The sequence below is a fragment of the Bos indicus x Bos taurus genome, chromosome 6 (assembly GCF_003369695.1).
Source record: "Bos indicus x Bos taurus breed Angus x Brahman F1 hybrid chromosome 6, Bos_hybrid_MaternalHap_v2.0, whole genome shotgun sequence".
NCBI classification, from domain to species: Eukaryota; Metazoa; Chordata; class Mammalia; order Artiodactyla; family Bovidae; genus Bos; species Bos indicus x Bos taurus.
Genome location: NC_040081.1, coordinates 104,541,494 through 104,546,998, shown reverse-complemented (window position 1 = coordinate 104,546,998; position 5,505 = coordinate 104,541,494).

Sequence of the window (5,505 nt, the reverse complement as noted above, 5' to 3'; positions counted from 1 at the left end):
TTGCCATAGCAGAAAACAAAGGATGTTGCACCATCAGGCCCTCGCATTACAGCCTCCTCAACAGTGCACCCTGGGGGACTCAGGATGAGAAAGCACAGGACACCGGCCCGAGAGAGTTGCTGTTGTTGTTCAGTTGCTCAGTTGTGTCTGACTCTTTGCTCTGCTAGAAATCCTTGGGCACAAATTAAGCAGTCATCCATGTTGGCTATTATATCTGGCGGAAGTGATCCCAGACCCAAACCTCTGCCCTGGTCCAAATCTCATCCACCCACATGGATGCCCATAGGCACCTTAAACACGAATCCAAAGCTAAATTCAAAAGCATCATCCCTCCTCCCCAAAACCACCAGACTCCTCTTCCTCCCCAGCCTCTGAGGGCTCCACAGAGCAGGATATCAGGTGCATGGAAGCAGAGCACATAATGTTAATCCATTTTAAATTCTGGGTTCCTAGCACAGGGATGAGGATGGACAAAATGGGCAATCACTATGTCTTTAGAGCTTGTGGGTTTTGTTTTGTTTTTTTTTGCGATTTGTTGTCATCACATTCTTACCATGTGTGACAGCAGCAAGTCAGACAGCAATGCATTGGAATCCCTAACTTATCACTTCTTAGCTGTGTGACCTGGGGCAAGGAGCGTGACCTCTCTGAACCTCAGCATCTTTTCCTACACAAGAGGAATGCCCGTGCGTGTGTGTTAAGTCACAACAGTCGTGTTCAACTCTTTGCAACCCTATGGACTGGAGCCCTCCATGCTCCTCTGTCCATGGGATTGTCAGGCAAGAATACTGGAGTGGGTTGCCATGCCCTCCTCCAGGGAATCTTCCTGACCCAGGGATTGAACCTGCGTCTCTCATACCTCCCGCATTGGCAGGCAGGTTCTTGACCACTAGCACCACCTGGGAAGTTCACAAGAGGAATGCCCAGACCTACTCAAAGGGCTGCTGTGAAGGGTCAATGAAATCACCCTGCCCAAGTTCTAACAGGGCATCTGGTATGAAGGACATTCTAGCAAATGGGCATTTTGTACATTAATAATGAGCCTGTGATATAAACATGAAGATTTTCATTATCAGAGCTGAGGAGATCCAATTCAGAGAAGAGGCATCATTTACTTAAAATGACACAATTGGGACTTGAACCCAAATCTCTCGCTTCCAGGTCTGATGCTCATTCTTTGTTGCCTGATATCCAAATAATTTTACCAAATTAAGGGAGGAAGAAAGGGGATGAAAAGTTGTTTAAATTCTTTATTTCTCACCCAACAGGAGGAACTTATAATGAAGGTCCAGTGCCTTTGAATTTGTTTTCAATTCATTTTTAAAATCCTCTTTCCCTACTGAGCTCCTTGAAAACAGCTTCCTGACACTTTGCACAGAAAGGCCTGCTCTCTTTCATGAAATACCAAAAACAAACAAAAAACTGGCCTTTGAAATGCTGGTTTGTCCCCCTAAGTGCTAACATTTGTCATTTGTAAATGATCACTCTCCACACTTCTTTTGCTCAGAATTAATCAGGTCCTAAAAAATCCCTGGGCATCTGTTTTTAATCCACAAACAGGTGAACAATGTTCCTTCTTAACAAGAGATATTGTAGGGAAAGAATAAACGTCAACTTCTCTTACACACAAAGAACAATTGACTCTGAACAATTTTGCACATATAATCTCCTTTGGAAATGGATTTCCAAGGTCAAGGAGTGCCATCCACACCCCCACCAACCTTGCCATCTCCCCCATTCCCCATCCCCCCACCCATCAACCCCCCCATCTCCCCCAACCCCCAGCCTCTGGGACAGGTGCATATTGCCAGGGAAAGAACAGTGATCTGAGGTCAGAAGACCTGGACTCTAGTTGCTACAACCTTGCTGGGCTTCTTAGACAAGTCCCTCAAGTTCTCTGAGCCTCAGTTTCTGCACGTGCATGGTGAAGGGGGTGGACAAAATGATTTCCGAAGTCTCCAGTCAGATTTCAGATTTGCTTAAAGTATGTGGGATATTGCTAAAGAAAAAAATGGCAGTGGCCTTTTCTGCTCAGGCATGAAAACCATGTTGAATGTTTATTTAGGAAAGGACTATCGTAAAGTCTTAGAAGATGAAGGTGGAGATGGTGGATGTGAGGGCACATGTGCATGCCAGTTCACGCCTATGTGTACATACGTGAGCTAACATGCTTATAAATGTAGCTTGGGCACATGTGTATAACAGGGGCCTGAGCGTGCATGTGAGATGTGTGTGCCTAAGTGTCCTGGTGTGTGTTCAATGGGAGACACTCAGAGGGTCAGCAACAGCAGGTAGCTGAGTGTACAGACACTAGTAATGGCTCATTGTATGCACACCGTTCAGCACCAGCATTAGTCATTCTATTGATACCGCTGACTTTAGAAACAGGGAAAATGTGTCCGCGGTAGCATCCTGGACTTGAGAAATGAGCACAGGTTTTAGAATCAAAAGGATCTGACTTCACATCCTACCTCCAGCATTTGCCCAGCATCTTCTGCATCCAGGTTGACACAAGGAAGAAATGAGAAAAGGTCGATGATACCTGAGGATAGTGACCAGACAAACGTCCAGTTAAGCTATGGTTTTTCCAGTGGCTGGGTGTGGATATGAGAGCTGGACCATAAAGGAAGCTGAGCGCCGAAGAACTGATGCTTTTGAACTATGGTGTTGGAGAAGACTCTTGAGAGTCCCTTGGACTGCAAGGAGATCCAACCAGTCTATCCTAAAGGAAATCAGTCCTGAATATTCATTGGAAGGACTGATGCTGAAGCTGAAACTCCAGTACTTTGGCCACCTGATGCGAAGAGCTGACTTATTGGAAAAGACCCTGATGCTGGGAAAGATTGAGGGTGGGAGGAGAAGGGGACAACAGAGGATGAGATGGCTGGATGGCATCACCAACTCAATGAACATGAGGTTGAGTAAACTCCGGCAGTTGGTGATAGACAGGGAGGCCTGGCGTGCTGCAGTCCATGGGGTCGCAAAGGGCTGGACATGACTGAGCAACTGAACTGAACAACTGAGGATAGTAAAGGGCTTGGCAGATGCTATTCCCTCCCTGTTCTTCTTCTTGAGTTATCTCAGTTCAGTTCATTCGCTCAGTCGTGTCCAACTCTGCGATCCCATGAACCACAGCACACCAGGCCCCCCTGTCCATCACCAACTCCCAGAGTTCACTCAAACTCATGTCCATTGAGTGATGCCATCCAGCCATCTCATCCTCTGTCGTCCCCTTCTACTCCTGCCCCCAATCCCTCCCGGCATCAGGGTCTAAACATTAACTCAAAACTCAGCAGCTTCAAACAACAAGAATTCATTACCTTATTGTTTCCATGGGCGCAGAGCCCAGGCAGTGCTTTGCTGGGTCTTCTGGTTCAAGCCTCACAGGCTGCAATGGAGATGTAAGCCAGGGCTGAAGTCTCATGAGAGGGCTTAATTTAGGGAGTCTCCACTTCCCAGTCAGGCGGCTGCTGGCCGGCCTCAGGTCCCTGCTGGCTGTTAGCCAGTGGCCCCCACCAGTTTCTTGCCGTGGTCCTCCCTATAGGGTGCTCATGATATTGCAGCTGGCTTCCAGTAGAACAAGAGCGAGCGAGTGAGATGGAAGCGGCAATCTCTTGTCATCTAATCTCAGAGGTGACATCCATCAGTTTTTTTTCCAGACTCTGTTCATTAGAAGCCAGTCATTAGGTTCAGTCCACACTCAAGGGGAGGGGATTTCACAGGATAAAATACAAGGATTGGGGGATCCTTGGAGGCTTTCTGAGAAGCTGCTACCTGTCTGTCCTCTAGCTTCCCTCAATGATTCACATTCTTCCCACAAGAAAAAATACACCTGCTCCCTTCCCAAGATTCCTGAAAGCCTCCTCCCACTTTGCATCCGCTCAAATTTCAGAACCTCATCAAATCAGGCCCAGGGATTGCAGGAAGCTCCTTGGGACTAATTCCTTACACACAGCTCCTAGAATAGAATTCCCCAGAATCTATAGGCCTGTGAAGCAAAAGACATCCACTGTCTCTGGTATAAGAGGCTAAGCATACGTGGTGATGTCTTTCTCCTTGTTTTCAAGATTTTTAACAAATATTCTCATTTTGTGCTCCACTAATTCATTTAATCAGGCTTCCCTGGTGGCTCAGAGGTTAAAGCATCTGCCTGCAACGTGGGAGACCTGGGTTCAATCCCTGGGTCGGGAAGATCCCCTGGAGAAGGAAATGGCAACCCACTCCAGTATTCTTGCCTGGAGAATCCCATGGACAGAGGAACCTGGTGGGCTACAGTCCATCAGCAAATATTTATTAGGCACTTACTAAATACTTCTCTTTTTCTTCATCCGATTTTACCAGTGAGGAGTCTGAGAATTAGAGGCAAAATATTACCTCTTGGCCCACTGGATTATTTTCCTTCAGTGAAAGGACCCCTAGGGTTCGCCTTCAATGAGAATGGTCTAACAACACCTGCAGTGAGGTTCGAGTTGGTTTAACTATTCAGATTATCTTCCACAAAGACTAGCCATTGAGATTGTGTGTGTGTGTGTGTGGCAGAAAATCTAAGACTGATGCAAGAGAATAAGAGACCTAGAGTACTGTCAGAAGTAGTCACTGCTAATAAGAACCAATCAAATATTGTAGTAAAAGTACAACTCGAGGAATTCAAGTCAGGATCAAGGCAGATAAATTTGAAACCTGCCTAATGGATCATACCAATCAGTGCTGTTTGTTAATTGTGTCTACACATTCAAACACAGTCAATTTTTTCATAATACCAGATCACAGTCCCTATTCCTCAGAAATTCAGATTCAACTGGTTTGGAGTGAGCGTCAGACACTAATATCGTAATCCTCAAGTGATTCTATGGGGCAGACAGGATTGAGAACCACTGGTAGAACCAGAATGTTGGAGAAGACTCTTGAAAGTCCCTCAAGAGGGATGGCAAGTGCTTACACTTAGCACATGTCCCCCATCTCCTAAGCCCCAGACAGACATCCTTAGTCACTCAGGCACCTCTTTTCCATTGAGTGGGATGAAGACTCCCAATCTTTCTCATCACAGGACTTCCGGCAGCCACTACCAAGGAACTGAAATTGACACGTGAGCTGGGCCATATTTACAGTTTCTGACAAGCAATATTAGACCTGCTTTCCCAATTCTTGGAATTATCAGGGGTGTGGAAAGCTAGAACCCTCTCGTTCTTAACAGACCAAATCTGATATAGACAACTGAGGCTTAATTGTCTGCCATTAAAGGGCATTGAAAGAGCATAGATGAGCGGCCAACATGCAGAGGAGAGGGACAACCACGTCTGGTGAGGATTGGTTTCAGAACCCAAGATGTTCAGCTCAGAGAAGACCCTGGAGTAATATGCATGAAGGAGTGACCCTCTTCTGAGTGTGTGAGGCCCAAAAGGAGGGCTCCAGGAGGAAGACTACGGTTCCATCTATGGAGAACTCTCTTCATGAGCTTCCTCTCTTCCCATCACACCTCTGACACTCACTAGTGTGAACTTACAC